The sequence below is a fragment of the Dipodomys spectabilis genome, unplaced genomic scaffold (genome assembly GCF_019054845.1).
Source record: "Dipodomys spectabilis isolate Male_0828 unplaced genomic scaffold, ASM1905484v1 ptg000635l, whole genome shotgun sequence".
Classification (NCBI taxonomy): Eukaryota; Metazoa; Chordata; class Mammalia; order Rodentia; family Heteromyidae; genus Dipodomys; species Dipodomys spectabilis.
This window is the reverse complement of record NW_024871312.1, coordinates 587,588-596,280: the sequence shown is the minus strand read 5'-3', so window position 1 is coordinate 596,280 and position 8,693 is coordinate 587,588. Positions and strand designations below refer to the sequence as shown.

The 8,693-nt window shown below is 61.9% G+C and overlaps 1 protein-coding gene across 1 annotated transcript in view; it reads left to right on the top strand.

Moving 5' to 3' along the window:
- Nucleotides 1-3,573: 3,573 nt before the first annotated feature.
- Nucleotides 3,574-8,693, top strand: part of Amotl1 (angiomotin like 1) — a 55,953-nt gene continuing 50,833 nt past the window's right edge. Inside the window, exon 1 of the mRNA XM_042671508.1 lies at nucleotides 3,574-3,646. The gene's annotated coding sequence lies outside the window, so the exon portion shown is untranslated. The remainder of the gene's footprint in view (nucleotides 3,647-8,693) is intronic.

Genomic DNA, 8,693 nt, shown 5'->3' with positions numbered 1-8,693 from the left:
TTGGTGGTTAATTGGAGTCTTACTGACTTTTCTGCCTAGCTACCTTTGAACCTTGATCCTTAGATCTTAGCCTCCTGAGTAGCTAGGATTACAGGCATGAGCCACCCATGTCTGGTATATCTTCCTTTTCTTTTTCTTGGATTAGGCATAGTTTCAAACTATATGTTTAGTGCCTACTAGGTAATAAAATTCATAGGAGAAAGCAATGGGACGAGAAGAGACTGGTGTGTCACTGGGTATGAAACTGGAAACAACCAAACAGGCTTCCTATTTAAAACTTAGCCAGTGAGCCAGGCTCCCAGTTGGGATACTTAATATTTATTGGGATTTTTTTCATAATTGAAGCAGAATCCTTGGAGAAGAGTTTCAGAATGATCCATTCAGTTATGTAACATTTAATTCTTCCTAGGAGTTGTTTCTTTATCCATAGGCACCTGCTGCCTTTTTTTTTTTTTTTGGGTCCGGTCGTGGGCCTGAACTCTGGGCCTGGGTGCTGTCCCTCAGCTTTTGAGCTCAAGGTGAGCGCTCTACCACTCTTGAGCCACAGCGCCACTTTCAGCTTTTTTTTTTTTTTTTCTGCTTATGTGGTGCTGAGGAATCGAACCCAGGGCCTCATGCATGCAAGGCAAGCGCTCTACCACTGAGCCACTTCCCAGCCCCACCTGCTGCCTTTTTTTCTCTTAACTCTTCCATTCTTAGTCCATCTGGTCCTGGCAAGGGCTCCTCCTCTTCACAGCACTGATGTACCCCCGGCACCCGGGGCACTGGGCTGCTTGTCAACCCCGGCACAGGGGGACAGGGACTGTGTCAGGGGTCCAGAGCAGGCTGTGCTAGGTAAAAACCCTGTTCAAGAACACGACTTGACTTTGGAAACAAGCTGGGCAGGCAGGGAGAGCAGGGGTAAATAGAGGGCTGAACAACTACTGTCTTCCTGAAATACAGGACTGAAAGAAAAGCTTGGAAAAGTATTCTTGCCTGATGATAACACACTTGTGTTCCTCATGTAGGAAAGATATGTTCCAAGATGGCCAAGCAGGTGCTATCTTTTTTCCCATACATACATATGATAAAGTTGAACTTACAAAATAGGCACTCTAATAGACTGAGTAAATTATGAAAAACAGTAAGGAAATCTTTTGGAAGTGATATTTTTTAGCAGCGTAACAGTGTGACGGAAACTGACTGGAACACAATGTGAATGTGTGGAGATGGAGCGTCTCCTGCATAACTAAGCCAGTGGAAGAGCAACAAATAACGAGCTCAAATAGTTATGACAAGCTCCCGTGGTAGAAGGAAGTGCGTGCAGAGGGCTGTCTGAGGTGTTCTGCTCACCCAGACCCGTGGGTGGCAGGTTGGGAACGCACACCTGGACGAAGGAGAGCAGGCACCCAGAGCCTTCACACTTCACAAAGTATGCACATCTTAGGCATTTTTTAAATCGTAAAATATTCCATTTAGCTTCTGGACTGCAGCTGGCTAACTGCCACACAGAAAGAGAAAATACAGATAAAGGAGGACTTATTATCTCTGAGGACATAAACAGGGACTTACCAAGTCAGGTTTTGGTTTGACAGTTTTATGTTTACAAAGAAGGTAAAAGTATTGACTATAAAATGTAATATATGCCTTCCCCATTTCTTTCTTTAAAGAAAGCACATTGTGTATGCACGATGTATGCTTCTTTTTGTGGGTTTATGGCTTTGCTAGAAATATACTCCTTTCAGCACTTGGATTGCTTGGAACCTATCCTTTTGTATTTATGCCCCTAGATGCTTTGTTTTTAATCTTTAATAAGCTGCATCATCCTTTGCTTCTAGGGGTTAAGTTCTGATGTAGTCAATGCTTCTGAAGGAGAAGAGCTGTTCACCAGGGCAAGGGGAAACTGCTGAATCCACCCGTGTGGGTTCTGGGATTCTAACCCTGAGCATTCTGAGATCTGGAAGTGAGACAGGAAGGGCTTAAATTTTGACATGGTTTGGACAGCACTGGGGTACTTGGATTTAAAATATCCTAACTTAATCTGGGCACCAGTGGCTCACACCTGCAATCCAAGCTACTAAGGAGGCTGAGATCTGAGGATCGAGGTTTGAAGCCATCCCAGGCAGAAAAGTCCGTGAGACTCTTATTTTCAAATTAACCATACAAAAGACCGGAAATGGTGCTGTGGCTCAAGTGGTAGAGCGGCCTTGAGCAAAGAGCTCAGGAACAGCGCCCAGGCCTGAGTTCCAGGCCCAGGACTGAAAATCCATGTGTGTATACAACTTGTTCTCTAAAGAAAGCGTTGTTTTGGGTAAGGTGGCCTGACACACTCAACTGTGTGCTCATGAGGACCCCGTGACCCTGACACACTCGACCATGTGCTCGTGACCCTGTGACCATGACACACTTGACCATGACCTGTGACCCTGACACTCGACCATGTGCTTGTGAGGTCCCCGTGACCCTGACACACTGGACCGTGTGCTCGTGACCCCGTGACCCTGACACACTGGACCGTGTGCTCTTGACCCCGTGACCCTGACACACTGGACCGTGTGCTCTTGACCCCGTGACCCTGACACACTGGACCGTGTGCTCGTGACCCCGTGACCCTGACACACCCGACCTTGTGCTCGTGACCCCGTGACCCTGATACACTGGACCGTGTGCTCGTGACCCCATGACCCTGACACACTCGACCTTGTGCTCGTGACCCCGTGACCCTGACACACTGGACCGTGTGCTCCTGAGGACCCCGTGACCCGCCCGGCGCCATGGCTGTCTGCGGAGGCCCCAGCCGCCCTCCTGCCTTTACCTTTGGCTCTCTTGCTCCTAGGAAGTCCCACCCACCCTGGGGTCCCCGAGGACCACTGGCCGGAAGGGCCGCGACCGCCCGGTGGGCAGTGAGGAGCGGGGGGGGGGGGGGGGGGGGGGGTTAGGGGCTCCGGTCTCTCGGCCTCGGCCACGCTGCCTAAACCCAGAACCCACGGCCTCAGCCAGGCGGCAGGGGGGGGCGGCCGTGTGGGCGCTGCGGGCGGGGGTCACCGGGCTGGGGTCCGCGCGGGGGCCAGGCCCCGGCCCTGCCGCGCTCCCGCTCCCTCCCGAGGGCGCGGGGCCTTCCCGGCCCGGCCGGAGCCCAGGCCCGGCGGCCGTCCCCGCGGTGGCGCGGGCAGCCGCGCCGGGGGGAGGGCGGTCTCGCCCGCGCGTCCGCGGCGGCTCGGGCCCTTCCTTCCCGTGGCCGCGGCCACATCGCTCCGGGCGTCCGTGCGCGCGAGGATCCGGGGCGCGGGCCGGACGGGGCCGGGCGTCCGCTCCCGGGCAGGCCGGCCTCGGGCCTGAGCGCGCCCCGGCGCGGCCGTGCGGGCCCGGGGGGCGGCGGCGGGTTTTAGGGCCGCGCGGCCGGGCCGGGCCCCGGCCACCCTCGGGCGGGCGCGGGCCGAGCTGCGCGGACGGCGGCTCCGGGCCCCGCGGAGGGCGTCGAGTTCCGGGCGGGGGCGGGGCCTGGCCGCTCGGGCTTCCCGCGTGGCCCGGACGCCCGTCGGGCGCCGCCCGCGCGCCGCCCCGCCCCGCCCCGCCGGCGGCCGCCCCCTCGCGCCGCGGGCCGCGCCGTGGTCGCCGCGTGTGGAGGACGGGGCCGCGTCGGGGAGCGGCCGGCCGGCGGACCGAGGTAAGCGGCCGGCGGCGCGAGATGCCGCGCGGAGCGCCCGCGCCCCGGCGCGCGCGGCTTCCCTCAGCCCCTCCGGCGGCGGCGGCGCGGGAGCCGGGAGGGTCCGCCAGGGGTGGGGGACGCGGGCCCCGCCGCCTCCCGGGCCTCCCGCGGTGCTCGCGGTCGCCCACCGAGGCCAGGGAGCTGGGTCCTCCGGCGCCCTCCCGGAGGGCGCTGCCCTGGGCCCGACCCCGGACGCCGGGCGCCCCCGGCCTGGGTGTCCCGGCGCAGAGGCCGGCGCCGCCCCCGCCCCTGCCCCGCGGGGGTCCGGTTCCGGCGAGCGGGCGGCGCCGGCCCCGGCCCGGTCCCCCAACCCCGCGCCCTTTGTTCTCGTCGGGAACCCGGCTCGGGGCCGCCGGAGCCGCTCGGCCCTCCCCGGCCTGCGGGGCCGCCTGGGAGAGTGGCTTCCGGGACGGCCAACTCTTCGAGCGGAGCCGGTCCCCGGGACGGGCGTCTGCGGCGTCGAGAGGGGGCCGGGGCCGGGAGCCGGGACCGGGAGACGGGGCCGGGGCCGGGGCCGGGAGACGGGGCCGGGGCCGGGGCCGGGGTCGGGGCCGGGGCCGGGGCCGGGAGACGGGGCCGGGGCCGGGGTCGGGGCCGGGAGACGGGGCTGCGGCCGGGAGCCGGGGCCGGGGCCGGGAGACGGGAGACGGGGCCGGAAGACGGGGCCGGGGCCGGGAGACAGGGCCGGGGTCGGGGCCGGGAGACAGGGCCGGGGTCGGGGCCGGGAGACGGGGCTGCGGCCGGGAGCCGGGGCCGGGGTCGGGGCCGGGAGACGGGGCCGGGAGACGGGGCCGGGGCCGGGAGACGGGGCCGGGAGACGGGAGACGGGGCCGGGAGACGGGAGACGGGGCCGGGGCCGGGGCCGGGAGACGGGGCCGGGGCCGGGAGACGGGGCCGGGAGACGGGGCCGGGAGACGGGGCCGGGAGACGGGGCCGGGGTCGGGGCCGGGAGACGGGGCCGGGAGACGGGAGACGGGGCCGGGGCCGGGGCCGGGAGACGGGGCCGGGGCCGGGAGACGGGGCCGGGAGACGGGGCCGGGGTCGGGGCCGGGAGACGGGGCCGGGGCCGGGAGACGGGGCCGGGGCCGGGAGACGGGGCCGGGGTCGGGGCCGGGGTCGGGGCCGGGAGACGGGGCCGGGAGACGGGGCCGGGGTCGGGGCCGGGAGACGGGGCCGGGGCCGGGAGACGGGGCCGGGGCCGGGAGACGGGGCCGGGAGACGGGGCCGGGAGACGGGGCCGGGAGCGCTGGGACCGGCAGGGCCGGGCCGGGCCGGGTTTCCCCCCGAGCGCAGGCCGGGCCCTCCTCTTCCGCGGGGCTGGCGTGGAATCCGCCCGTCCTCGGGCTCTCCGACCCGCGCCTCGGCCGGGTCCGCGGGCCGAGGCCTTGCGGCTGGGGCGGGCCGCCCAGAGGCTCGAGCGGAGCCCGGGGAGGAGCCCCCGCCGGCGCCGCCCGGGCTCAGGCTCGGACACCGCGCGGGTCCCAGCGCCCCGAGGAGCCGGACTCGGAGCCCGCGGTCTCCGCGAGACGGACGTGAGGAGACCCGGACACTGGGCCTCTTGAAGGGGCCGGAGCGAGGGGGGAGGGCTGACCAGAGAGGAGTGGACGCGGGAGGGGGCGGCCAGAGAGGAGTGGACGGGGGGGGCGGCCAGAGAGGAGTGGACGGGGGGGCTGACCAGAGAGGAGTGGACGGGGGGGCTGACCAGAGAGGAGTGGACGGGGGGGGCGGCCAGAGAGGAGTGGACGGGGGGGGGCGGCCAGAGAGGAGTGGACGGGGGGGGGGCTGACCAGAGAGGAGTGGACGGGGGAGGCGGCCAGAGAGGAGTGGACGGGGGGGGGCGGCCAGAGAGGAGTGGACGGGGGGGGGGCGGCCAGAGAGGAGTGGACGGGGGGGCTGACCAGAGAGGAGTGGACGGGGGGGGCTGACCAGAGAGGAGTGGACGGGGGAGGCGGCCAGAGAGGAGTGGACGGGGGGGGTGGCCAGAGAGGAGTGGACGGGGGGGGGCGGCCAGAGAGGAGTGGACGGGGGGGCTGACCAGAGAGGAGTGGACGGGGGGCTGACCAGAGAGGAGTGGACGGGGGGGGGGGCGGCCAGAGAGAGGAGTGGACCGGGGGGCTGACCAGAGAGGAGTGGACGGGGGGGGCGGCCAGAGAGGAGTGGACGGGGGGCTGACCAGAGAGGAGTGGACGGGGGGAGGGCTGACCAGAGAGGAGTGGACGGGGGGGGGGCGGTCAGAGAGGAGTGGACGGGGGGGGCTGACCAGAGAGGAGTGGACGGGGGAGGGGGCTGACCAGAGAGGAATGGACTGAGACCCGCTGACCAGACTGAGGGGTGGACTGAGACCCGCTGACCAGACTGAGGGGTGGACTGAGACCCGCTGATCAGACTGAGGGGTGGACTGAGACCCGCTGATCAGACTGAGGGGTGGACTGAGACCCGCTGACCAGACTGAGGGGTGGACTGAGACCCGCTGACCAGACTGAGGGGTGGACTGAGACCCGCTGACCTACCACTTGAGCCACAGCCCCACTCCAGTGCAAGTCAAGCACTCTACCACTGAGCTACCTTCCCAGCCCCAAAGATAAAACTCCTTGGATTTCCTTATGCCCCTCAATCAGTATTCCTCACCCTCCTCCATCCCCACAGGGCTTAAGAGACCCTGGCTTCTGTCATCTGCAGCCGAGAGAGGAGGGTCAGAGAGGTGATGCCAGCTCTCTCCTGTCCACTTGAAAAAGTGCTCAGTGTCCTCCCTGGCCCACGGCCCCTCTAGCTGGCAAGGGGGTGTCTGTCCATTCCTCACTCCGGCCAGCCAGTCCCCGTCCACCCCTCAGTCTGGTCATCCGGTCCCTGTCCACTTCTGAGTCTGGTCAGCCCCCCATACCCCCTCGTCCACCCCTTAGTCTGGTCATCCGGTCCCCGTCCACTCCTCAGTCTGGTCAGCTGCCCCCCCCCTCCACTCCTCAGTCTGGTCAGCTGGTCCCCGTCCACCCCTCAGTCTGGTCAGTGGGTCCCAGTCTACCCGTCTGGTCAGCAGGTCCCAGTCCACTCCTCTCTGGTCAGCCCCCTCCCCCGTCCACTCCTCTCTGGTCAGCCCCCCCGTCCACTCCTCTCTGGTCAGCCCTCCCCCCGTCCACTCCTCTCTGGTCAGCCCCCCCCAGTCCACTCCTCTCTGGTCAGCCACCCCCACCCTGTCCACTCCTCTCTCACCAGCCCCGCCCCCATCCACTCCTCTCTGGTCAGCCCCCCCCCCCCATCCACTCCTCTCTGGTCAGCCTCCCCCCCCCCCCCCCCCCCCCCCCCCCCCGCAAGGCTAGCACTCTGCCACTTGAGCCACAGTGCCACTTCTGGCTTTTTCTGTGTATGTGGTACTCAAACCCAGGGCTTCATGCATGCTAGGCACGCACTGTACCACTGAGCTACCTTCCCGGCCCATTACAGTTCTTAACATGTGGTAAAGTCTCCACTCTTGAGAAGGAACTATGCTATGCCCGTGTCGCTCTGTTCACTTACAGAGTACTAACTGACCAGTCAATAGCTAAGACAGCAGGAAGACACCTGGACTCTTCATTTTTCCCAGTCCTGAGTCTTGAACTTGGGGCCTGGGTGCTGTCTCTGAACTTCTTTGGGTCAAGGCTAGCACTCTACCACTTGAGCTACAGCTTCACTTCCAACCTGAACTCTTAAGAAAGATAAAAGTGAGCTATAAACCGAGTACTGGTGGCTCATGCCTGTAATCCAAGTTACTAAGGAGGCTGAGATATGAAGATCATGGTTCAAAGCCAACCTGGGCAGGAAAGTCTGAGACTCTTATCGCAAAATGAACCACCACAAAACCGGAAGTGGCATGGTGGCTCAAGTGGTAGAGTGCTAGCTTTAAGCTGAAGAGCTTAAGGACAGAGCCATGCCCAGAGTTCAAGCCCCACAAATGACCTCCCCCGCCCAAAAAAAAAAGTGAGCTATAATTTACATGTAAAATACAAAAACTTCAGAAAAAATTGGAGAAAAATCTTTGGAACAAAATGTTCTTACATATAATGTCAAAAGCACTATTCATAAAAAAAAAGTCAGTACACAGTATCAAATATAAAAATTTAAGTCTTTAGTCAGATGTGGTTTCACACACCTGTAAACTCAGAACAGATCAGAGCAGGAGAATCACACATTCAAGGCAAAACTGGGCTGCAGTAGTAAATTCAAGGCTGGTCTGGCAACTAACTCAGTGAGGCCCTATCCCAAAATAAAAACAACAAAGGGCTGGACCACATTTGGTTAGTTGCCTGACTATGCAATCCCACAGATGTGGTACGTGCACTTTGGTACTTCTGGTGTGGTATTATAGATGTGTACGTGTGCTATGGTACTTCTGGTGTGGTACGTGCGCTATGGTACTTCTGGTGTGTTATCATGGATGTGGTACGTGCGCTATGGTACTTCTGGTGTGTTATCATGGATGTGGTACGTGCGCTATGGTACTTCTGGTGTGGTATCATAGATGTGATGTGGTACGTGCACTATGGTACTTCTGGTGTGGTATCATAGATGTGGTACGTGCACTATGGTACTTCTGGTGTGGTATCATAGATGTGGTACGTGCACTATGGTACTTCTGGTGTGGTATGTGCACTATGGTACTTCTGGTGTGTTATGGATGTGTACGTGCGCTATGGTACTTCTGGTGTGGTATCATAGATGTGTAAGTGCGCTATGGTACTTCTGGTGTGGTATCATAGATGTGGCATGTGGGCTATGGTACTTCTGGCATGGTATCATGGATGTGGCACATGCTGGAGTGGTGGCACGGGTATGGAATGTACACTATGGTACTTCTGGAGTAGTGACATGGATATGGTCTGTGTGCTATTGGTACTTCTGGAGTGGTGGCATGGATATGGTGTGTGTGCTATTGGTACTTCTGGCATGGTGGCGTGGATGTGGTATGTGCGCTATGGTACTTCTGGAGTAGTATCACAGATGTGGTACGTGCGCTATGGTACTTCTGGAGTGG